The sequence below is a fragment of the Mercenaria mercenaria genome, chromosome 18 (assembly GCF_021730395.1).
Source record: "Mercenaria mercenaria strain notata chromosome 18, MADL_Memer_1, whole genome shotgun sequence".
Lineage (NCBI taxonomy): Eukaryota > Metazoa > Mollusca > Bivalvia > Venerida > Veneridae > Mercenaria > Mercenaria mercenaria.
In genome coordinates this window covers 7494108-7521653 of record NC_069378.1, presented here as the reverse complement: position 1 = coordinate 7521653, position 27546 = coordinate 7494108, and the positions used below count along the sequence as shown (strand labels likewise).

The window sequence follows — 27546 nt, the reverse complement described above, 5'->3', positions numbered from 1 at the left end:
CTCAAACTCATTAGATTAGATCCATCATCTTTTGTCTATTAATTGCAAAATGATAAGTTTATATAACCGGAAACTTAAACAGTGTATACTCTAATATGTTTAAGAGAGATTCACATTTTATTTTCAAGTGACCCGCTATTGGCAGTGATTCTCTATTGGCGAGTTGACTGTAGTTAAAATGAAACAAATACTAACATTATGAATTGTTATTTTATCAGTTATCATGTAATGGACTCGTCCTCGCGTTTCGATGGGAATCACATTATCTTAGGGGATTACTATTCATCTAATCACAATTATTTACGTCTTGACCAATGCTATAAAAACATGTAAATGTTTGAGGTCATTCACTTGCAAATAATACGGGACAGATGTCACTAGGTTTCTAATTTGGGATGTTTAGCCTCAAAATTTCAGTGTCCTAAAACCGATATTTGCTCGTTTCTTTTTCATAATAATAAAGCTGAAAATGCCATTCGATTAAGTACTGGGTATATGTAATATAACTGTTTTACCATCCCCTGATATTTCTCAAAATTGTATTTTTGATCATTATCAACGCAATCTGGGGAAATTTTCTTTACTACTCTTGTCCCCATACTGCATTTGATGGACAGTCTGAAGGTAACCGATATCTGTTCTATTTCAGTCAACGATTTAAGTTGGGTTTACAATCGTTTAGATTACTGCAGTAGTGTAATAAAAGTTTTAAGTGGCTGAATTAACTTTTGGTACACTACTGTGGTATAACGTCAGAGTGAGTATTAGCTGTATTCGAGACAGCCAGAGAGTTACCGACTGCATCCAAGTGTGTATGTATTTTACAGGAGTTATTGTTATATCACAAATAAGCTAGAAGTTTTAATCTAATACGCTGAATGGATTTTTAACGGATATATAAATATTTAAACTAGTTTTGGAAATAAGGTAAATGATTTACTTTTGTTTTATAAATATATTTTGCAACATTTATTTTAGCAACATTTAATTTAGCTTGAAATTTAAAGACTGTATTGCGTTTTGTTAGTGGAATGACTTTTTTAAAAAAGAGAGATTCCAACATGATCTTGGAAATAGGTAGAGGTGATGGCTTTTTATGTAGATAAAAGTTTGGGACGATTTTTATTATCTTTAAATTATAAATCAAGTAAAGAAGACTTAATCTAAAATAGCTGGTGTATAACCATAACGTTTTATATGAGGTTAAGTGGTGTTTAATACTTTTTAAATTTTCCTGTTATATTGATGATGTATTTATATTATCTATTTATATGGTTGGTACTATAACATCTAGCTTGTTGTCCTAACTTTTAATACTTTAACTGTTAATCATATGAGGCAACATTGATTTTAATGAACAACGCTTTTTTGTAGTCCATTTTTTTTCAATGCAAAAATATAACTTCTTCATGATAGTTTTATATCAATGTATTTTTGATTTGATTATCTAGATAGTGGGTTTTATCTAAACATTTAAATGATTTTCTAATGATTTTCTAATGGACATTTAATAAAAATATTTAGGAAGTCAGTGTTTAGTTATTTTTTACTTCAGTAGATATTTTGGTGATAAATCATTCTAAATCTTTGGCGTTTAGTTACTGTATTAATGTTGTCTTTCGTTTTAAAATGAAGACGGTATATCAGACCATAAAAAAGACATTTAGGATATTTAGCAGTATAATTTTCTAAAGCTTGAATATTGATATTATACAGATACCGGTAATAGCATTGATGGTTATATGCAAATATCTGTTAATCACTTTATCTAAAACTGATTTACGTGATAATTCAATTATGCGATGCTTTTTGGAATAATGAATTAGTTTTTACACATTTTTTATAGACTCACATTTCTTATTTGACATTGAATTACCTGAATTGAATGTTACAAATGATATTATGCTGCGATATTTTGCCAGATCGATTTTCTCACTACTCATTCAAAGATTAAGTAATAATGTATCCATATATACAATATATCAGTCCGTACTTTTTTTTCAATTTCATGAAAATGGTTTCATTTCTAATGTAGAAGGGAAAACTTAAATGTCGATCTAGAGTATCTTGTTTAAACCATCTCCTACACGATATTGAGAATATATGCATGGGGATAAAACAAAATTCTGATGTTTTACAATAACAGATAAATGTTGAGAAAAAAAAAAAGAAACAACACCGCATGCCTGTAAGGCTGTAGCAGCTGGATGTCTACTCTGTGTTACTATCACACTTTTGTACATCTTAGCAGTTTGAGAAATGTAGTATAGGCCACTTTTACAGAAGCTTTTTAGCTCGTACCTCTAATGTCATGTGTCTGTATAACTTTATATGACACTATGACTATACTCTTCAAGGAATTAGACTCGATGGTAATACAAAAAAGCCAAACAGTTTCAATTAAACCGTGATCATAAAGTTGTATAAACTTCAGTTACAACGAGAAATATTTGTACTCACTTTATACACTATGTTTACTATGTTAGAAATTGATCATTTAAAGTTAAATGACGATCAAACTTGTTTTAGCCGTAAGCTTAAGTTAACATGTCTAATCAACATTTTGTGTGAAATCTATTTTGAACTAATTATATTTTGTTTGCTTGTTGTTGCTTAAATATAATGTATTATATGTGTCAAAAGACTAAACAAACATATTTTAGAAAGCTATATTACAAACACAAATACTATATCCGAAAATGGGTAAAGTAAAATTACCAAGTGACTCCGAGGCAGAAAAGTTTGTGTTCCCTTGCTTCAAAACTCTAGATCAGCAGTGCGTTACCGCGAAGTATTTGAAAACCGGCTTGGAAATTTTCTCGTAAGGAAAATGTCTGGCTTGCGTAAAATCGTGGTTCTAAACTCTTACCCACCCATGCTTAAGAAAGTGTAAGAGATGAACATGGAATATTTCTTTAACTGATACCATAATGTTGTTTCACATACAACATCTTTAAATTCAATTAAAAAGTAATAAAATACAAAGATGACAACAACTATTTATCTTCAACACTTTATCACATTCCATTAGCTTTGCAATCAAATACAAAAAGTAAAGCTAATTTGTACCCTCAAATCACTTCAGAATACTTTAAAATCTATTGCAACACCAACTTTTTACTTAAATACATTAAATAATCATCGCCGAAGGTGAAATCATTTTAATGACAGTTTCATCATTCCCACACATTTTTCTGTGTGTATTTCGGTACACACGCTGTCAACATCGTGTTGAAAATGCATTCTAAATGACAGTTGAAAGTACAAATGCCGTATGAACGAGGAAATGAAACAGCAATATGTGTCCCATTGTTTTTGCTTTAACCAAATTCGAAAGCATTGTCAATTGATTGTTAATGCACCATTTTACATTCTAAAGCGCGCTAGATTTTATGGTTCGCTTGTAACATCAGTTCAAACTTAGTAAAATATACTTTCCGTAAGCCCATATGAGCCGTGCCATGGGAAAACCAACATAGTGGGTGTGCGACCAGCATGGATCCAGACCAGCCTGCGCATCCGCGCAGTCTGGTCAGGATCCATGCTGTTCGCTAACAGTTTCTCCAATTCTAATAGGCTTTAAAAGCGAACAGCATGGAGCGTGACCAGACTGCGCGGATGCGCAGGCTGGTCTTGATCCATGCTGGTCGCACACCCACTATGTTGGTTTTCCCATGGCACGGCTCAATTATCATTCAGTTCAAGATAAAGTGTCGCGGTGTTTCTGACTTACCTGTCGATTAAGTTAATAACTGTTTTGTCAATACACGGTCGTCTGTACTTGTAAGCGTTGACGGTCGTCTGTACAAGCGTTGACGGTTATTCGTACACGCGTTAACGGTCGTTTGTACAGGCGTTGACGGTTATTTGTACGCGCGTTGACGGTCGTCTGTACAGGCGTTGATGGTCGTCTGTGCAGGTATTGTCGGTCGTAAAGGCGTTGACGGTCGTCTGTACAAGCGTTAACTTTGTCTGTACAGATGTTGACGGTCATCTGTGCAAGTGTTGACGGTCGTTTGTACAAAGGTTGACGGTCATCTGTACAAGCGTTGACAGTCGTCTGTATAAGCATTAACGGTCATCTGTAAAGAGCGTTGACGGTCGTCTGTAAAGCGTTTAATGTTGACATTTACAAGTTGGATGTAACTTTGGCTTTGGTTCACATGACAACACTTAATGCTTTCAGTTAATTTTTATCTTTTTGTATTATAATACCACATGCCTTTAATATATTAGTGGTATAACTGAAGTCAAATGGCGTAGTTATATTTCTCAAAACAGATACATTTGTACAACAAATGTGTTTTTACTTAATGAATTCCTTCATCATGTTTTCCAATTCAAAGTGACCTTAGGTGTTTTCTGCTTCTTCTGAATGCATACCTTTCGATGGCAATAGCATCATACCAAATCTCACTTTAATACTATTTGTAACATATCTGTGTTTATTTCTATCAAGAAACAATGAATTTGTTGTCAGTAAAACGAATGTGCCAATTTGAGAAAACTAAAGACAGTTTAGCCCCTAAACAAAAGTGGCTGTTAAAGAATTACCCTTTTTTAGTCTAAATCTGTATATCAAAATTGAAGAAGTGTAACACCGTGCAGATAAAGTGATCATATAAGAATTCAAAGCATTGTTATACAACGTATTGGAATAAAATTATACAAGATTATGTGTTTTTGAAGATTTCGACAACAGCAGGTTCACTGTTCTGCTTAGGGCGAGTTTTAAGTGATCAGTGGTTCCTGTGCGGTAGCAGAATGCCATATTTTAATTAAAACACATTAGTCTATCATTGGAAACATAGAACACAACAAAACGAAGAAAAACCAGAATCGATTTTGTTGATTATGTTCATAAGAGATAATTTAATGTGCAAGAAGGAGGAAAAATGTCTTTGTGAACATTTTTATATATGAGCCGTGCCATGAGAAAACCAACATAGTGGCTTTGCGACCAGCATGGATCCAGACCAGCCTGCGCATCCGCGCAGTCTGGTCAGGGTCCATGCTGTTCGCTTTTAAAGCCTATTGGAATTACAGAAACCATTAGCGAACAGCATGGATCCTGACCAGACTGCGCGGATGCGCAGGCTGGTCTGGATCCATGCTGGTCGCAAAGCCACTATGTTGGTTTTCTTATGGCGCGGCTCATATATTTCTGATTTCAGTATTTACAAAGAAATCAGGGTGCTTTTGTTATGCTTGGTCTCCTATCATAAATCTTTAATTAAAACGACAGAAAACATTAATTTATTTGGTGATATCAGTTTCAGAATGGGAAGTTCACACTGTAGCATTTATTACTATAAAAGTGATAAAACTGTTTTACTTCACACAAAAGTGATAATATCTTTGTCAAAAATGAAGCTTTATATTGAATAAACATATCATTTATCAGGTTTATAATATCGAGGTGAGTTGGTCATATAACTTTTATTAACTTATTTCAGTTAATCAATAAGAAAGATGTATACTGGTAAAAAATTGGGGAAATGCGTAAACAGTTTGTTATGATTTTCGTATGTTGACTGATTTCTGCCATTTCGTTCGATGTCGCATTCGAAAGGTGCATACGGCCGGAGCGACAAATTAGTGCGCAAGTACGAAAAATACCTATATGCACGTTAAAAAGGTGCAAACACGCCAGAATGACAAACAGTGCGCCAGTGCGAAAAATACTTCTTGTCGCGTTTAAAGGGTGAAAACGCGCCAGAGTGGCAAGTTAGTGCGCCGGTACGAAAGAAGCCTGTTGGCGCCTTTAAAAGGCATATACGGCCAGAGTGACAAATAGTGCGCAGGTACAATAAATACCTGTTGGCGCGTTTAAAGGATGCAAACGCACCAGAGTGGCAAGTTAGTGCGCCGGTACGAAAGAAGCCTGTTGGCGCCTTTAAAAGGCATATACGGCCAGAGTGACAAATAGTGCGCAGGTACAATAAATACCTGTTGGCGCGTTTAAAGGATGCAAACGCACCAGAGTGGCAAGTTAGTGCGCCGGTACGAAAGAAGCCTGTTGGCGCCTTTAAAAGGCGCATACGGCCAGAGTGACAAATAGTGCGCCGGTACAATAAATACCTGTTGGCGCGTTTAAAGGGTTCAAACGCGAAAGAATGACAAGTTAGTGCGCCGGAACGGGGAAAAACTTTTGGCACGTTTGAAGGGCGCAAACACGCCAGAGCAACAAATTAGTTCGCCAGTACAAAAACAAAAAAATACCCGTTTTCGTTGCACCAGTACGATAAATACTTGGTGCGTTTGATGGGCACCAATACCACAGAACGACACTTTAGCGCACCAGTACGACAAATACACTCCTATAACTCGATTGAGGTCCAAATGTTTCCAATACGTCCAGCAGAATAATCAAGCACAGAACCTTTTTTGTCATTTATTTTATATATTGACCTTTTAAATAGAATTCTACGTTTGGAAAAACTCGATACAATTAACTCGGAGTGATACAAATACATATTATAATACTTTCTTTCGCAAGAGAGATACTTAAGAACAAAAATTTGCTGAATAATCATTTTAATTGCGGTTAATACATTAAGCAACTGTAATATGGTAATGCATTTTCACACGTGAAATAGCTGCAAGTGTAGCAATAAATATGTTTAACGATTTTTTCATGCTGTATTAATTAATTTCCACTTGTAGTTTCAGTATAATTGCATTAATACAACAGGTTCTTGTTAATTGTGATGCGATATGGTATATTTATAGTTTTGGATAACAATTTCTGGATTATGCTGTTAAAGTTCAAACTGTGATTCAGTGGATTTCGCTTATTTGAATAACCTATTTGTCATGATAAAATATTCAAATAGCAGGAGTATTCGAATGTCAGAATGCTAAATTGTCAACATTTTTAGTACAAATCATACGTGATTGTAAATTGTATTCTAGGTTTGTTGAATAAACACAAATTTTTGAACTGCTTCTTTCGTATTGAAACTTCAGAATATCTTCTTAAATGTCTATTATCTCGAATATTTGTAAACGAGATTTAAATTTGTTTGTTAATCAATACGAATAAGTCTAGTATTTGTTTTTATTTTGGCAAATAGAATTTTTATATAATATTCAATGATATCAAATAATGAACGTATTTTAAATGTTTTTTACCAAATCTAATTATATATATATATGAAGTAAATGACAGGAAATTGCATGGAGATGGGAGAAGTATTCCGTATAGAATTTTTCTCTTGTGTTGAATCTTAAGTTTCATCTTCAGCTACATAGCATTTTCGATTTTAAATTGCATATGCTGTAGCAGCAGCTCCATTCTGCATGGTCCTGTTTTCGTGTCTTTGCCTGTTTGGTGAGGAGACACTATGCCATGATACATTTAGGGCGAAATAACGGAACAGACAAAATTTTCGGGTCGATGGGCATAATAAAATCTGTCATCATTTGCAAGCATAGATCTCGACCAAACAGATTAATAGCAGGCTTGGTTTGATAGACTCTGTTCATGAGAGGTAATGAGACGCTGTTCATGAGAGGTAATGTTGTGTGCAACACCCTTACCCCTCTTAGCATCAGCTAAAGCGAAATTCTGTAACAGTAAACATGAATCTTGTCCATGATTTCAAAGGAGCAGAAAATATATCAACATAAAACTTCGTGTCGTCGCCCACACCGAACACACATAAAGGCGCGAAAGGCCATCATTTTGTAATCACACGTGCATTACGTATAGAAAATTCCGTATCAAAATGTAGCTAATATGACGGAAATAAAACGAAATCTATATAAATTAGGGATATCTTTAAACCAAAAAAACTGCGAGACCCTCGAGGCATTTTGCCACTAAATCAGTGGTAATATTAGCATTATGAGAATATAAACCAATAAAACTCCTCAAAAACCCATAAAGTTCCAACATTTAAGACCGAATTTCAGTAGCATTAAGTTATACATTCTGCAGACATACTTCCCTGCTATTAACCGAATGCTCGTCTCAGAAACACACCTGCTTGTTGTTAATTAGCTTTAAAAAAGGATAATAAAATAATTCTTATTCATTTTTATAGTTGAAGATAATGATGATTACGAACGTTTTTTATGCAAAACAAACGTATGCCAGAGTGTTCTTATATATTTTACTTGCACCTTGTGAACGCTGTTCGCTTTCTTAGCTAATACGGTTTACCGGGAGGCTTTGGAGTGTTTGGAACTTGGCATTCCCTGTTTGATATTTACCCTTGTTTTTTACTATTTAGCCTGTCAGTGAAAAGACTGTTTGTTTCACATAGAATATACTCATTTACATTGCAGTACTTCTCTATTGTATGCTCTAACTTGTGTTGTGACATGTGATTGCGTAATAACTTTATTTGTGAAGGGTATTCGGATAGAAGTAAATAATTTTAAACAATCATTTGTGCTTATAAATTTTTGTAACTTAAATGGCTAAAAGTACAGTGTTTGTATAAGTTTAATTATGAAAAACTTGTTTTACCAGTTTCGGACGCACACTAGAAAACAGGCAATAAATATTTAAAGCTTAGTATGTGAAGAAAACCTCTTGAGTATTTCAGTTTATACACTTAAGTCTTGAACAAGGATATACAAAAATGTATAACCAAATAGTATCATAGATCTATAGAGAAAGGTTGTGAAACTTTTAGCCTCCTAAATGACAGATATGTTCCACTGAATGGGTATGACATGCGTTATATCTTTAATTTCAAAGTTTAAATACTCTCAAAGTGTCGTTCTGAGGACCTTAGACAAAAGCTACAGCATTTTCAACAATCCAATTAAATACAAATTGATATTACAGATAAAAATAATGATCTACCTGGAAGTCCTGGCTTACTTCTGCACACAATTAAACGATTTAATCTTCTTTTTTCAACATTTTTGAGCAGCTGTCACGGAAGTTATTGGAATATAATCAATGATGTAACATCTTAATCAAATCTCTAATAGCTTATCTTTGTACTATATATTTTAATGATATGTTCCGCCCTAGATATACTTAGATTACATACTGCTATTAATAACTAAATATAACTGAATGCAGTTGTAAGTTATGAATGTATGTAATTAGTTTTTGAGCAGGTGTAATTAATGGCTCACCTAAAGGTATTATCTTTGGAGCAAAATAAATAAAGATGCAAGAAGAAAGGAATGAAGGTAACATAATTACTGCAACGGTTGTTGATAATGCTTCAATTTAGAGGTCTGATAACAATTGCCGTTAGACAAATTCCTTATTAAAATCTATAGGTAAGCAGCCTAGCATAATAATTGCAGAGTCGGCAGTTTGATTGAGACTTTTCATGATAGGTCATGAAATGTTCACTGCAGATTACAATCTAGTCTGTGTTCATCAGACCTTATGTTTTGTTCATAGGAGAGAACTCTTAAGACTATTCAAATTTTGTATAATTATGTCCCTTTTCTTCTCAAAACATTAGATAATCAGAGCCAGGACTGATGAAGTCAGAATTATTTACAGACTTTTTTTCTTAAAAAAAAAGATTATCTAGTCGGTAACCAGACATAGTTACAACCCCTTAGTACCGGCTTGAGCAAATTAACACTATCTAAAATAACTCGCAATTGCAGATCAAGGTAGACCTACGGCCTTAATAACCCATTTATCATATATACAATTTACTATTTCTACTGCCATTTCGATTACAATTGACTTATATGACTCGTTTGATAGGTGAACTTTTTGACACATGGAACGTCGAGATGCCATCATTACGTAATTTATGATGTCAGTCAATTTTGACGTCATAATTGAAGAAAATGGTCAAACCATTGAATATTTTCCGTATCCAATAGGAGTTGCAAACAGGACATGGTTTTGTATTCGTTAGTGAAATACAGGCTGTATTTCAGAAGAAAATCATATGTGTACAATAAAACAAAGTACGGGGTGACATTAAGATGAGACGATATTTCCTCGCTAGTCATAGGAATAGACCAACCAGTGTTATAAATTGACAAGATCTTAGTTTATGCGATTAATTCTTGCAGTAAATTACCGAAGCACATCCATGCAAAAGGCCGTGGTTCCAAATCCTAGTGATGAACATATGTTTTTGGACTTATTTTGATTGACCTTAGTATATTAGTATAAAACTTACACTGAGGATGCATGTATTCTAAGATTTTTTATTGAAGTTTCTCCCCTTCTGTCTTATTTGGGAAACACTAAATAAAATCACAGACCTGTACATTGTTATTTTCTTGTGTTGTCACTGCACGCATTGAATAAAGAAGACGGGACGAGTCACATCAAATAATTTCAGTCAGCCCTTCAATAAGTGCAAAAATAAAACAACACCAGTTAGTTTGATGTCATTATGACTTTGTACCGAAAATCATTTTTTACTGATGGCTAATTTAGTATCAAAATTACATTTTTATCACAACAATACAAATTCATAACAACCGTTGAAATCCATAAGCCGCGCCATGAGAAAACCAACATAGTGCATTTGCGACCAGCATGGATCCAGACCAGCCTGCGCATCCATGCTGTCCGCTTTCAAAGCATATTGCAGTTAGAGAAACTGTAAGCGAACAGCATGGTCTGGATCCATGCTGGTCGCAAATGCACTAGGTATGTTGGTTTTCTCATGGTGCGCTCATATGTAGATATAAAACTGTAGTATTGCATAGAAATATATCAATTTTATTTATTCTAAAGTCAACTTCTAAGACAACAAAACTTTAAAACTACACATGTTTTATAACAACTTTGTCATTGTGTGCAAAATAACACCTTTTCATTTACGCAAAGCTATACTGTCTGTCTGAAACGCGAACTAAATATTCAAGAAGTCTTATGTTTTGTCTAATATAATTTGTTTTCATTGAACGTTCTTTGAAAGAAGCAAACGACATTACTTAAAACTCTTTTGAACATACTTAAGATCAACAATGTCTGGAGGCATCTGTATAGTTTAAAGGGGGTCACTAACGTACTTTTAATTATTACTAATTGACCCACTAACGTAAGGTCAATCATTCTGGCAGAACATTAAATGATTAAGATTCTAGTTTGGCATTGTATTCAAAGGAAATCAACTATTCGTTTAAAATATATTTTGTTTTAAGTATGCATTGTACGACAAAGCGGTTAGTGTTAGATATAACAATGTCTCAAAACACAGTGGGTAGTGTGTACTTACAGGAGATTCCTGCCTGTACTAGAATAAAATGTATTAGAAGGTTCTAGGTTCTTTTGAACATAGAACGCAAACAATCAAAATAACAGCAGACTTGATTTGACCGAGTCTGTTCATGAGATGCAATGATCTGTGCAACACCCTCCCCTACCCCTCGCCCCACTAAGGCTTAAGTAGATTCTACGTTTTTTTAAGTAAAAACTTACAGTAGAATTGAATGTACTCAGGATCCCAAAGGACCAGAAAATATAACAGCATTGACCCCAAATACGGGGATACTTTTTACATCGTCACATGATAAAAATAGAAGTCAAAACAAAGATCAATTTTCAAGATATGTATGAAAATGCTGATATTCTATTAATGTTTTGTCGTCTTCACACTAATGTAAAACTGTTACTTGTATGTATCAAACTTCAACAAGGGAAAACACTTATTCCCCAATGATTTATTACATAATGTTATATGTTTTACGATCCCATATCGACTTTACTTTAACATATGAAATACTGACGAAAGTTAAAGTGTAGTCAGTGTTATAAAATCTATGGTCATAATAATAAAGTTAGCAAACCGAGGATAAGTTACATATGGATACTGTAATAAAAAAGTGTTAAATAAATTTTATCAAGTAAGATAAAGATGGGATCAATTGTCAATGGAATGTTGTTTTCAATATTCATTTATATGAGTGTCATTTGTGTCACTTTGTACTTTTCTTTATTACATTTGTGTCACTTTGTACTTTTCTTTATTACATTTGCGTTATGATATTGAGGTTTTATTTTCTCGTCAACCCCAAAACAATGAATTAGATTAAAAAGAATGGAAATAAGACACCGATTATAAAAAAAGTTAAATAATGGTAATCAATTAACTGACCCATTTTGCCACTTGCAAACCATTGTCGGACACGAATAAAGTACTTCTATGCCACTAATGATATCAATAACAACAAAAAATGAATTGGCGCTTTCTGTGTAGAAAGTTTATTTTTCAAACAATCAGTCACATCATCCATCATCAATTTGAGACATTCAGAAATATTAAGTTGGAACTTCCAATAACCTTATAATACTTAACATATTTTCATTTGCCTTAATATTGAAGTTTTAAGTCTCCGTCCGTTACACTATTGCCCAGAGAATAACCCCCAAAACTTTGAAAGATTTTGTTGAATCATGATGCAATGATAGAGGAAACTGAAAGAAAGTGTAATGTAACAATATACAAGAACCAGAAGCACTCGTGCTTCTTTTTTTTTTTTTTTTTTTTTTTTTTTTTTAATTATCTTATTGATTAAGTGTAATTACTTGTCTGGGAAAGCCATAAACAGTGTTGAGGGAATTCATTCAAACGGAACGCAAGGAAAATGCGGTGGCTAAGAGCGATAATTTTATCATTTACCTCGCCTTTGTCCCATTTATCTTTTTTATGCCTTTCATAAAGATTACTAATCAGGAGGTTTCACAAAATGGAACAGTATTTGTCCAATAATGGTCTGCACTGTTCGCCATTCAGTCAGTATAATTTAAGTGAACATCCCTTTGAAAAATAAATGGTGTTGCCCAAATTGAATGATGGACCAATCCATTTAAGAAATTTAGCAGCCTGAAGGTAAATAAAATCTGTAAGAAGATCCTTTGGAAGCATAGAATGCAATCAAGCAGAATGATACTAAGCAGACTCGGTTTGATTTAATCTGTTCTTGAGAGGTAATGGAAAGTGCAACACCTCTCACGCCTTTAGAACTTCTATTATACAGATATTGAATGGACTCCGTGATTTCAAAGGACAAGAAAATATAACAACACTGAATCCAAGTACAGGGAGACTAAATGTTAGAATGAACTAATAGCTTTAATTGTCCTTATTCGGTTTTGCTCATGAGAAAACCAACATAGAGTGTTTGCGACCAGCATGGATCCAGACCAGCCTGCGCATCCGCGCAGTCTGGCCAGGATCTATGCTGTTCGCTTTCAAAGCCTATTGCAATTAGAGAAACCGTTAGCGAAAAGCATGGATCCTGACCAGACTACGCGGATGCGCAGGCTGGTCTGGATCCATGCTGGTCGCAAATGCACTATGTTGGTTTTCTCATGCTGCGGCTGAATGATCTAATCGGCGATAATTAAGCCTCAGTAGGTCGGCATCGTCTAACACTTAAAACACTTACGTAGGATATTATAAGCACACTTCTTTCATCAGATTTCTATTCCTGTTCTACTTATCACAAGGTTCAAGTTAAAATATCTAATATATATTAATAACAAAAAAACACATGACGCTAATTCTTAGTATTCATTCTTCTTATCGCGGTCTTTACAAAAAAGCATTAAGTAGAAATCATGCCTTTAATGACATGCTACGTAAAAACGTGGACGGGCACGCGATCAACACTCACACTTACACACAAAGCAAACATGCTAGGACAAAACGAACAAATAAAGGAACACAGTGGGGCACCTCCTTGGATCAGTCAGTGGCAAAACCACCACCGGGGAGCTTAAACCTGTTTATGGTGCACCTAACCTCACTTTTATCCCCACCATGTTCCAGAGTCACAGAAACAGTACATAAAAGTTATCCCCGCCAGGTGAATCCCTAACGCACGCAATGGCAACAGAAGGTATGCTTTGTTAAACACGAAAATGCTCCTGGAAGTTTATATAAAAAAAGCAGTCATTGAGAAACAAAAAACGCATGACTTTGTATTCAATGCCTTTACAGAACACAGAGCAATAAAGGAAACACCCTTAAGACTTCTGTATCTTCTAGTTCTTCTAGTAATAATGGTACTGGGGACAAAGTACTTCACGGGTTTAATGGCTGGCGCTTTCAGTAATTAAGATTTATTTATTTTTATTTAAGACTAGAAATTGTTACGTTACATCAACGTACCATTTGGCGCGATACAATTATTGCCACAGGAAATAGTGCCTTCCTATTTAATCCACTTTTACATAAAATATATATTAGACTGAAAAAGTTTATCGGTCACAAGTCGATTAGAATAATTCACTGGGGCTCGTGAAATTATTTCGCAGGCGTATAATTCCCGACTTGTGTGTAAGTTTATTTAAAATAGCTTTTCTTATATAAAAGTTGGCATAAATGATAGCAGTGGTTAAAAAGATGCGTTTTCAGAAGAAACCCTTAGTTAGATTTTTTTTTATTTCAACGCACATAGATTTAGAAGCGTAAAGTTGAGTAATACAAGAAAATGTTGTCAGTACATCAAACCTTAATATATGTTCTTTTTATATTTTCATATGATGTCTTTCCAACTTCTTTAGGTAAGTTATTTTGTATAAAAACATCTGTAATGTTTGGTGTGTATAGCCAAAGCATAGTCTGTATCATATAAAAGGCCATTTGAGCAGTGCCGTGAGAAAACCAACATAGCGGCTTTGCGACCAGCATGGATCCAGACCAGCCTGCGCATCCGCGCAGTCTGGTCAGGATCCATGCTGTTCGCTAATGGTTTCTCTACTTGCAATAGGCTTTGAAAGCGAACAGCATGGATCCTGACCAGACTTCGCGAATGCACAAGCTGGGCTGGATCCATGCTGGTCGCAAAGTCACTATGTTGGTTTTCTCATGGCACGGCTCATCTGAAGTGTTTTGTCGGCTGCTCAATCATTCAGCATCCTTTAAAATTTTGGTAAGCGGTAAATTATGCTTCTTTGGAAAACAAGATGCGTGCAGCTTCCTATTCCTTTGCTGACGAACCAGTAACAACTTAAATGCTGTGGTATAAAATTGCAAGTAACAACTTAAATGTTGTTGTATAAAATTGCAAGTACAATCTAAACGTAAATTGTTAAATTATTTAGATTGATGCGCATGTATTCAATTGTGTGTGTGTATGTTAATGTTGTTCAAACTTACTCCAGTTTGATTGCCCGTCTGTCTATGGATGACAAACGCCGACAGTTGTCAAAACTTTAGGCCGAAGAAATCTGTAGACATTATTTTATTATAACATGCAATCGATTTAGAATTAATGGTCTCACACATGGACTTGAAAATAGGTCTTTTGTATTTGTCTTTATAAAGAAATGGAAAAAGTGGAAAACCACAGGTCGCGAAACACGATATAAATTATAATTCGATTGAGCCTGTTCATGTGTTATGGAAAATTGAACATAATAAAATTTCTAACCCCGCGATACATCGGATAGTTTGTTGGAAAATGTAATTTTTTCATTACAATATAAGGGGAATTGAAAGGCAGCAGTTCTGTAAAATAGTAACACGCGGTTTACATATTTTTATCGTATTATTGTTTGCTTGTTATATCTATAAACTTATTATAATATTTTATTGAACTAACGAATGCATTTGGTGTCTTTTTAGCTTTTCTCATCACTCGATGTCCGGCGTCCGTCGTCTTTCTGTTGTCTGTCCGTCAACATTTAACTTGTGTATGCGATAGAGGCTGTATTTTTCAACTGATCTTCATGAAATTTGGTAAAAATGATAACCTTGATGAAATCTAGGCCGAGTTCGAAAATGGGTCATACGGGTTAAAAAACTAGGTCACATCAAAGAAAAACCTTGTGTATGCGATAGAGGCTGTATTTTTCAATTAATCTTCATGAATTTTGGTCAGAATGATTGCCTTGATGAAATCTAGGCCGAGTTCGAAAATGGGTCATCCGGAGTCAAAAACTAGGTCAGTAGGTCAAATCAAAGAAAAACCTCGTGTATGTGATAGAGGCTGTAATTTTCAATTAATCTTCATGAATTTAGGTTAGAATAATTACCTTGATGAAATCTAGACCGAGTTCGAAAATGGGTCATCTGAGTTCAAAATCTAGGTCAGTAGGTCAAATCAAAGAAAAACCTTGTGTATGCGATACAGGCTGTATTTTTCAATTAATCTTCATGAATTTTGGTCAGAATGATTGCCTTGATAAAATCTAGGTCAGGTTTGAATGTGGGTCATCTGGGATCAAAAACTAGGTCATTAGGTCAAATCAAAGAAAATCTTTGTGTATGCGCTAGAGGCTATATTTTTCAGTTGATCTTCATGAAATTAAGTCAGAATGATTGTCTTAATGAAATCTAGGTCAAGTTTGAATATGGGTCATGTGGGGTTAAAATAAGGTCAAATCAAAGAAAAACCTTGTGTATGCGATAGAGGCTGTATTTTTTAATTGATCTTTATGTAATTTGGTCAGAATGATTGCCTTGATAAAATCTAGGTTGAATTTGATTATTGGTCATCTGGGGTCAAAAAGTAGGTCACTAGGTCAAATAAAAAAACAACTTGTGTATGCAATAGAGGCTGTATTTTTCAATTGATCTTCATGAAATTTGGTCAGAATGATTGCCTTGATAAAATCTAGGTCAAGTTTGAATACGGGTCATCTGGAGTCAAAAAGTAGGTCACTAGGTCAAATAAAAGGAAAACCTTGTGTATGCGATAGAGGCTGTTTATTTTTCAATTGATTTTCCTGAAAGTAAATCAGAATGATTGCCTTGATGAAATCTAGGTAGAATTTGAATGTGGGTCATCTGTAGTCAAAAAGTAGGTCACTAGGTTAAATCAAAGAAAACCCTCGTGTATGTGATAGAGGCTGTATTTTTCAAATGATCTTCATGAAATTTTGTCAGAATGATTGCCTTGATAAAATCTAGGTCAAGTTTGAATGTGAATCATTTGGGTTCAAAAACTAGGTCACTAGGTCAAATCAAAGAAAAACCTTGTGTATGCGATAGAGGCTGTATTTTTCAATTGATCTTCATGAAATTTTGTCAGAATGATAGCCTTGATAAAATCTAGGTCAATACTGAATATGAGTTATCTGGAGTCAAAAACTAGGTCACTAGGTCAAATCAAAGAAAATACTTGTTTTTGCATCAAATTTAATGATAATTGGTCAGAATATTTTTTCCATTTAATCACTAGGTCAAACATGTTTACACTGTTATGGTGTTTTATGGTGTGTTTCTCAGGTGAGCGACCTAGGGCCATCTTGGCCCTCTTGTTAAACGTCTGATTGTTAAAGAAGTTTAATACAATTGTTTAATTTGGGCATGTCCCGAGTAAAACGATTGGTATGGTGAACTTAAGAAGGTATAAAGTCACAAGGAAAGGAAATTGCAATGAATATGAGCTGCGCCATGAGAAAATCAACATAATCAAAGCCTATTGCAATTAGAGAAACCGTTAGCGAACAGCATGGATCCTGACCAGACTGCGTGGATGCGCAGGCTGGTCTGGATCCATGCTGGTCGCAAAGCCACTATGTTGGTTTTCTCACGGCGCGGCTCATATGTTTATTCGGAAACTTGCTTACACCCACAGACAAGGTGTGACATAAAAATGTGTAAGAGAAGACAATACGTGGTATACTTTTTGATATCCTTTAAAACTAGACTTTAAAATACTTGTCTATCGACGATGCTGGTTCGAAACCTCGCTTTGGATGTTTAAAGTTTTGATATGAGGAAGATACAGATGGTCCACAGCGCGCCAGTAATCTTCCTCTAACATGACAGTTTGAAAGTCACCAAATGTTTTTCTCTCGCTGTCGACTGCAAATTCATAATAAAAAAAAATCCAAGCTAGAGAAAATATTAAAAACGCGAGAAATATAGGCTAGGACTGTGTAAAAAATCATTTACCGAGAACAAGATGCTGAGAAAGCAGGCACAACATTGATGTTTGTCAGCAGGTATCATACAAGACATTAAACATAATTTAGAAATTCGGTTTCAAGTGCGATTTATCATACTTTTGTATTTATACAGCGTAACTGTTTCAGATAATATTTGTTTATTTAAAATTAGATGTGAAATGATCGAGTGTCTTTTATCTTAGGCGTCTAATATTTGTTTTGAAACTGCAAATAAAATCATTATTTTGCTGTGTACTTTTGAAATGAGTTTGTACACGGAAATTAAATTTAAACAGACCACCTTTGACAAAATACGTGAAGATGTACTTGTCTTATTACCCTTTTCTTTTGCAAAGCAAAAATTTAAAATACAAATTCATGAGATGCATGCTTTGGGAGATTTAGATACATGCTTTTGGAGATTAGTTGGTAATCAGTTGCAGTATAAATTAATGTAAAATAGAAGAAAAACGAAAACATCAAATCTATTGATATAACACAATCGTAACAACGTCCTATGCATTAAACATGAATCAAGTTGTAAGCTGAAGATCGTATCGTCTGTGATAAATGTTATGTTTTGGGATCATGTCGTTTGCACCATACAATTTTGTAATTTAGTAGCACGATCAACCAGACGATAAAGGTATCTGATGACATCTTTTAACTGTAATGGCTGTATCGTTCATGCCTAATTAATGTCGGAAAATAAAACGGTAATTTTGTAAGAAAGGACTACTTATCTAAACATCTAAAGTCAAACTTGCAATTGTAATTTATACTACATTGCAAACGTTTAAGAATAAAAAAGATACTTAACATGTAGAAAGTGAAAAAATGCATCACAAACTGTGTTTTTTTTTATGAATGGAAATATCAAGATACTTTGTGAAACTTGAAATAAAATATAGCTTTGAAAATTTAATACGGCTTTATAATCCAGATCTGTTGTGCTCTATTAATCAAGAAGATAAAGTAGCGTCTAAATACAGACTTGAATGTGATTTATGACATACTGAACGACTTTCACGGACTCTTAATGATAGTTTCTGAAATATTTCATCCCTTTTCCGCAATTACAGCACCAAATCTAGACTGTTACTCCATAACCCCAAATCCTCTCTCGAAATTTCAGTTTGTTTAGTTCTGTCCATTATTTCCTCATTAAGGGCAAGTCTATTATTTCAATTAGGGCCATACGTCACTTTTCCTGTATTTGCACTCCGCATTACTGAAGATTGCATGTACACCGCCGTTTGAACACATCTGCGGATGTCTTTAAATTGTTTTTTTTGTACTTGTAACATGTGTAAATGTTGGCTTCTGATCTGCACGGGGCTACAGGGCATGGACGGTAGCATGCATTTCCGTTTGCCGTCCATGAACAGGCTCAGTTAATCCTTACCTTGCTAAATTTATATAATGAACTTGTCCACCTTTCAATTTGGACAGTACCATTAACAGTTAAAAAGAGTGCTTACTAAAATATACTGACTGAATAGCGAACAGTGCAGATCTTGATCAGACTGCATGCATGTGCAGGCTGGTCATGATCTACACTGGTCGCAGAGGCAGAATCAGTCATGTGCAGCATGATAAGGATTAAAACGAGCCTGTAACATTTACTTTTCTTGTCGTGTTGGGCGACCTGTGGAGATTCCATGTTTACCGATTTCTCATATTTTTGGGGTTTTAGTATAAAAATCTATTCAAATAGTACACGCTGCCAGAAAACCTGATTGCAGTTTCAAATGCTCTCATGTAAATCAGTCATACTTTGTGTCTACAATAGGTAAGCTTGTTTTTTCCTCTTATAATTAGTCCCGTGGATTCTAAAATAAAAACAGAAAATTAATCAGTACCGCTATAATGAATATATAACTTTGAACTGACAGGTAGGCGGATTACCAATCTTTTTTCTGAACCTGAATTTTTTTCTGAACCACACAAGAAATGGACTGTATTTGCCAAAACTGTTCTTTTCCTCATTAGATCATCAGACTATGACTTACGAATAAAGTAAATACTCGCCCTCGTCCCTACTCGCCCTCGTCCCGGAAAGTCTCTGGGAAAGAAGTTATAGTTATCCGTTAGCTTTCATCGGAAACAGAAGAGTGTTTCCTGTCTTAAAAATAAATCACAGAACAGAAAAAAACACATACATAAACATCAAAGCAACAAAAGCAATATGTTCTAAGAATGTTCGAATAAATACAAAAAGCGCTTCATACTGTTTTCTCCCTCATACTTTTAAGATGCAACTATTTTAACTGAAAAGTATAAACTACAACGTAGCAGTTAAAAGATAAAGTTTTACATTGTATGTATTTAGACTCCGTAAGATAATAAAATGTAAACAGATCATGTTAATCTTTATGCTAGAAGTGTTGTCGCTGATTATACAAAATATACACATAAACATAAGAAGGAATAACCTTGATAGTAAGTACTTTATTCAATAAACAAACACCACCAAGAGAGATGCTATTAGAGTTGTAAGAAGTGTCTGTTATCATCTACATGTATCACTGAGTTACCGTCACAGGTACAAAAATAAAGCGGTACCTTTGAATTTCTTCCTCTATCATGCTGTGCAGAGAAATATGTTGTATACAATGATACTTTTGTGTGCTTTAACCTTTAGCCTGCTGGCGGCAAGTGATCCTGCCTTTGCGACCAGTGCAGACCAAGATCAGCCAGCACATCCGTGCAGTCTGATCATGGTCTGCACTGTTCGCTATTCAGTCAGTAAATTTTCAGTTAACACCCCTTTGAGTAATAAGTGGTACTGCCCAAATTGAATGATGGACCAGTCCATTATAGAAATTTAGCAGGCTAAAGGTTAAAACTAAAGCGGAAGATGTTCAGGAAAACTTGAAAACTTATGCATTTATTCCTTTTGCATTTTCGAGTCTGAACATTTTGCTTGGTTCTGTTTTGTTGTTCAACGGAACTTTGATTTTGTTGTATTTAGTGTTACACAAACAAGGTTTAAGACGGTGGGGAAACCCCAAAGTGTCCCTCCAGACATTGCATTGTTTAAGGCTTCGGCACATGTGGAGAAAAAAGCTAGTTGCATTGAATTTCTCGCGAGAACAACTGTCCAAACTAATCGAGGTTTCAAACCTACCGGCCGGTAAGGGGCAAGTCAAAGACCATAACCAGTCTGCCAAGAAGGCCTCTCACACTTCCAGTCTTATAATGAAATATTTATGAGCGTCGAAGTAAGTTCTTAGCATTCAAATTGTTCCTAAATAGCACATGCTTCGCAAGGTTGCTATCAAACAATAAAGATTGGTCAATTGTTTTTCTTTTCTATCTCAGTTACCTTCTTGCTTTAGCAAACTTAGATAAAATAAACAATTATGCCAGTAAAGTATATGCCTGCTAAACTTTTTAATGTTTCATGTATAATTTGACGTTATTGACGCAATGTTTAAATTTCTCGTAAAATTCACCCGACTTATGAAACCGCCTATCGCTATGCTCTACCTCTGTATATCTTCTTTCCTACAATCAAGTTAGATCCATACAAAGCTCTTCAATTCTTGGGACCATGGCCATGCATGCTGCAAGTACAACATGGCATGCTGCAAGTACAAAGGCATTGCTGCAAGTACAAAGGCATTGCTGCAAGCTACAAAAAGGCTTCGCAGTACAAAGGATTGTGCAAGTACAAAGCATTGGCAGTAAAAGTCAGTGCAAGTACAAAGGGCATTGCTGCAAGTGCAGTACAAAGCTTGCTGCAAGTACAAGGCGCATGTTGCGCAGTAAAAGGCATTGCTGCAAGTACAAAAAGGCATTGCTGCAAGTACAAAAAGGCATTGCTGCAAGTACAAAAGGGCATTGCTGCAAGTACAAAAAGGCATTGCTGCAAGTACAAAAGGGCATTGCTGCAAGTACAAAAGGGCATTGCTGCAAGTACAAAAGGGCATTGCTGCAAGTACAAAAAGGCATTGCTGCAAGTACAAAAAGAAAACAAAAATGAGATAACATCTACTTCTCTCGAGTTAGCGCCACCTCCTAGAGAGGTGTTATTAGGTTTAAATGAAGTGTATGTCCAGATTCACATTTGCTAATGAGATATCACCACAAGCAAAAACGTAAAGAGGTACATTTGAATGTTTTGTCTATATCATGTTGTGTCAAGAACGTTCTTGCGAGCAATATATCTTTTGTATTTTTGTAACACGTTGAAAGTTTTCAGCAAAGTATGCATTTATAACTGAGATGTTTCCTTTGGAAAATTAACCAAATTGATTAAACACCTGTTATAATAATCAGATATGAAAACAGATCTGGGGACGATATCAACTGAATATCATGCACATATATATCTCAAAGATATTTAGATTCATATATTATATTTAAAAACTGAACAATTACTCATATAGTTTACGTATACAGATTAAGTTCGATGGAGCTTGGAAACAAAAATCAACAACACCAAATCATAAAAGAAGATTGTTTGACATGAAATTGAACAGCATGTAAAACATGTATATTACTTTACGAAACAAGGTCAGTATACTGATATAAACATTGAATTCTGGAAAAGGCTGCTAAAGGCTCCACTTCGGACAGTTTAACGCCTTATATAAACTCCAATTTTCAAAGACTGTTACACATGTTTGTTTTGATGCATTTGCAATAGCGTGCGAGTGGTGATATTTCACGTAACAAGGTGGAACATAGTTTTCAGCAATTGTTTATCTTTTTTTCTTTACAAATGGCATTCATTTTCAAAGGGAGACAACTTTTTCTCAAAGATTACTTAAAATAATCGGAAAAAGTTGTTTCCCTTTGAAAATGAATGCCATTTGTACTTAAAATAATCGGGAACAGTTGTCTCCCTTTGAAAATGAATGCCATTTGTAAAGAAATAAAGATAAACAATTGCTGAAAACTGTGTTCCACCTTGTTATGCGAAATTTCACCACTCGCACGCTATTGCAAATGCATCAAAACAAACATGTGTAACAGTTCTTTGAAAATGGTGAGTTTTTAAAGGCGTTTAACTGTCCGGAAGTGGAGCCCCTTTTGGCAGCCCTTTTCCGGAATTCAATGTTTATATCAGTATACTGACACTTGTTTCGTAATGTAATATACATGTTTTACATGCTGTTCAATTTTTATGTCAAACAACTCTTTCTTTCTATGATTTGGTGTTGTTTGATTTTTGTTTCTCAAGGCCTCCATCGAAACCTTAACAAGTTTATATGTAGAAATAGTACTATGCATTAGGTTTAAAATAGCATACACTGTTTACACGTATAGATAAACCCAGTATAATTGTGTGCTATCGCTAAATACTGGCTGTTACTGTTTGACATTTAATTATGCATGTAGCACTATATGCAAACTTTATTTATACTCTATATGGCCATTTAATATATCTCTATATAAGACAAACTGTGCCTTTCCTGATCAGAAAAGATGCCATTGGTAACTATTGTAAAAAAAGTCAGAAAATTAACATTTTTAGTCCATATTAAATCATGTTTGTTACAAGATCCTTAGGACGCTTAGAACGCAACCAGGCGATATACTTACAGAATTGATCTCATTTTTAGGTCACCTGAGCCACAGGCTCAGGGTGAGCTGTATTTTGATCACTCGGCGTCCGGCGTCCGTAAACTTTTACTTTAAACGACATCTCCTCATAAACCGCTAGGCTTATTTCATCTAAACTTCACAGGAATGTTCCTTTGGTGAAGCTCTACAAAACTTGTTCGAAGAATTTTTATTTCATGCAGAACTAAGGAAAAACTTTAAAAATCTTCTTCTCGAAAACCAGAAGCCCTAGAGCTTAGATATTTGGTGTGAAGCATTGCCTAGTGGACCTCTACCAAGTTTCTTCAAATCATGACCCCGGGGTTAAAATTGACCCCGCCCCAGGGGTCACTTGATTTTACATAGGAAAATCTTAAAAAGTATTCTTCTCAAAAACCAGAAGCCCTAGAGCTTAGATACTTGACATGTAGGCATTGCCTAGTGGACCTCTACAAAATTTGTCCAAATAATGACCCCGGGATCAAAATTGACCCCGCCCCAGGGGTCACTTGATTTTACATACGAAAATCTTCAAATATTTTCTAAAAATAAACCAGAAAGCATAGAGCTTAGATATTTCACATGTAGCATAACCTAGTGAACCTCTACAAAATTTGTTCAAATCATGATCCCCGGGGTCAAAATTGACCCCGCCCCAGGGGTCACTTGATTTTACATAGGAAAATCTTCAAAATTTTTCTAAAAATAAATCAGAAGGCGTAGATCTTAGATATTGGACATGTAGCATTGCCTAGTAGACTTCTACACAATTTGTTCAAATTATGACCCCCGGAGTCAAATTGGCTCCGCCCCATGGGGTTACTTGATTGTACATAGAATCTTCAAAATTTTCTGAAATAAACCAGAAGGCCTAGAGCTTAGATATTTGATATGTAACATTGCCTAGTGGACCTCTACAAAATTTGTTCAAATCTTGACCCCCCAGGTCAAATTGACCCAGCCCCAGGGGTTACTTGATTGTACATAGGGAAATATTCATAAATTTGCTAAAAATAAACCAGAAGGCCTAGATCTTAGATATTTGATATGTAACATTGCCTAGCAGACTTCTACAAACTTTGTTCAAATCATGACCCCCGGGGTAAAATTGGCCCCGCCCCAGGGGTTACTTGATTGTACATCGGAAAATCTTTGACATTTGAAACATGTAGCTCATATTACTCAGGTGAGCGATCCAGGGTCATCATGACCCTCTTGTTCATATTTTCGACTGTGTATGTTTATGAGTTGTCACAGTTTACAAACAAATGAATGTTTGAAATAAATATTCGATAGCATTCGATCGTTTGAACGTAAGCGATGTGTCTTAAAAATTTGAAACCCTACCATATAATTAATGCTGTACGCCTAAGTGTCCTTGTTTGTAGCGGCATTAAGGATTAGGAATAACCTTTTATGATATCAACTTTGGTATTGACTAACAAATCTGTATGTAGCGGTACGTACTTGTGGCTTCACTATACTCATTTCATTTCTACCTGTAAAATACTTATTACTAAATGAATAAGTATCGTTACATATACAAAGGAAAAGTTACACTTCACAATTTGATACCCAAATTTAGTTCCTGTCGACCGATTTAACTTCATATCATTTCATTCAAATTGATACTTGAATACATTCCTAACATTTTACAATACGCTGAGCGTGCCTGACAGAGGGGCTTGCGTGATACATACTATAATATGTTTTAAATTGTGCAAGTGCGTGAGTTTGTTTTATTTTTCATGCTAAATTGCCCCTTTATTTTAGCAAGGTGGCATACTACAAAAATGTGGAAGTGTTGTTTGTGTAAGTTGTAAAGTATATCATGGCAAAATGTGTTTTATTTCCATAAAAGACCTGATTTTAAAACAAGGTAAGTTTCATTAAAATATGGTGACTTATGCCAAAAATGGGTCAAGGTACAGACCACCCTGGTAAAATTAGATGAAACAGACAACAATCATCCCATTGTATGCTAATGTATGTGATAGTTATCCTATAAATCGACAATGTAATGTGATTTTCTGGTTCACTTACAGGTACAATCATACAATAACGTTTAGTACTAAGTTTAAAATGAATTTTTACGATAATGTTTTAATTTCGAATGTAAAATTGCATGAAATGTTTGTTCGGAAGAGGAATAACAAATGAGCCGTGCCATAGGAAAACTAACATAGTGGGTATGCAACCAGCATGGATCCAGACCAGCCTGCGCATCCGCGCAGTCTGGTCAGGCTCCATGCTGTTCGCTAACAGTTTCTCCAATTCCAATAGGCTTTAAAAGCGAACAGCATGGAGCCTGACCAGACTGCGCGGATGCGCAGGCTGGTCTGGATCCATGCTGGTCGCAAAGCCACTATGTTGGTTTTCTCATGGCACGGCTCAAATGTAATATTTCTATTTCAACGGAATCTTAAGCCATTTTGTTAAGTCGTTATGATTTTATTTAAGATGTACACTTTACTGAATGTTGCATATCTTACATATCGTATTTCACTTTGATCAGTAGACAGGAAGTTATTAAGGAGGTAGGTTACCTTGTTACCAGGGTAAAATCAAATTAGTTGAACCGCAGTGATTTTTTGTATTTCATGTAATTTAATGTTTTAACTGCTACAATCTCAGTTCCGTTTATCTCTGTCACTTCAAGTACAATTTTTATCCAGGTTTGAAGTACATGACCCTCTTAAGGTATTTTATATAGAAAGAAGAAGGAAAATACGGATATTTAACACTTTTCAGTGTATTTTGGTTTCATTGTTATCCGTAGAAGTCTGCATAATTAATAGTTTTACTAGTTTGCGCATTAGCTTTCTAATAAAAGCTTAAAATGTATATGTCGCGGGGCTCGTGTTTCCACGGTAACGCATTTTCTCTCATTTTTCAACAATTATGTATGAAAACGGGGTTTTCGACGGCTTCAGTGCCATTCTGTTATTGACCAACATGGAATATTTGGGTAATATGATTAGCAAAATACCAAGAACTTTACATGGTACTATGTTTTTCTTAAAGTTTAGAGTAACCATGGCAACAGAGATGTTTAAAATAGCTTATATGTTGCTTTTTATCGTAATTTCTTATAAAAAAATATTATATAAAATTATCTTTCTTGTTAATGTAGCTTTAAAACATCTTATTTCTAACGTTAGTAATATTTTCGTATAAATTGCAGTTAATTTAACAAATTTCACAGCTTAAAATACTTACAGCAGTGCCCGTCGTCTGACATTTTTATTGAAAAATCGTTCTGCATGCTGCTATTATTCTCATGGATATTGTTGAAATGAAAATAAAAAGCCGAAGCTATGTTCCTAAAATAGACCAGTGTCAACGCTTTTGAATTTTACAATTAGACATATAGGTCACGGGCTTCGTTTCCATGGTAACATCAATTTAATTCAAGACACCGCAATTTTATACTGAAATTTGAACAATTTTAGAGCTTAGTTTTAGTATTTAAGTAACAAATTATCAACGGAAACTGGGAAATAGGTATAACAAATCAAACTGCCCAATTTTTATTTGTAAATGACCGTAATAAGTTACCTTTCAGCCAACTATATTCCCAATCACATCAGTTACCATCATCCATTTTCTTACATTCCGCATAACATTTCAATATAATTACATAAAAGAAGCAAAATATCGATCATTTTTCAGAGCAAAAGACTAATAGCGAGCGTAGCTCGCGAGCAATTGCGCGAAGCGCAATTGCGAGCGCGTAGCTCGCCTTACGGCAATGTGTAGGCGAATATAACAAAGGTGTGCCGAATGGGGCAAAGTGATGTAGCTGAAAAATTTTCCTCTCGTCTGGGCGCCGCCATTTTGGGTGCCGCCATTTTGTTCTACTTCCGTCAAAGTCGGGAAAATTGTTTTTTGTTTTTTTTTTTTTAATTTTATATTTGAGTTACAATCTCTATGTTCATTAGGTGTCTTTATTTTTAAAAAAGTTATGTTACTGAAATAATTTCAATTTTGCTTTTATTTTACAAAGTGCGTGTCCCTAGAGGACAGGTGCTCAAAGGAAATGCTTTGTTGGCAGTGAATACAGAACTTCATTTGATTGCTGAATATTATCCATCACTCAAAAATAATGCAAGAAAGATTTCCAGTTGGTAGAAAGAAATATGATTTTCTTTTAAAAGATAAAGCATTGGCCAGAAAATGGGATAAAATGTCATAAA

General features: G+C 34.9%; 1 protein-coding gene across 1 annotated transcript in view; it reads left to right on the top strand.

Moving 5' to 3' along the window:
• The first annotated feature begins 751 nt into the window (after positions 1-751).
• LOC123538769 (uncharacterized) overlaps positions 752-27546 on the top strand; it is a 198685-nt gene continuing 171890 nt past the window's right edge. The window contains exon 1 of the mRNA XM_053530668.1: positions 752-927. The gene's annotated coding sequence lies outside the window, so the exon portion shown is untranslated. The remainder of the gene's footprint in view (positions 928-27546) is intronic.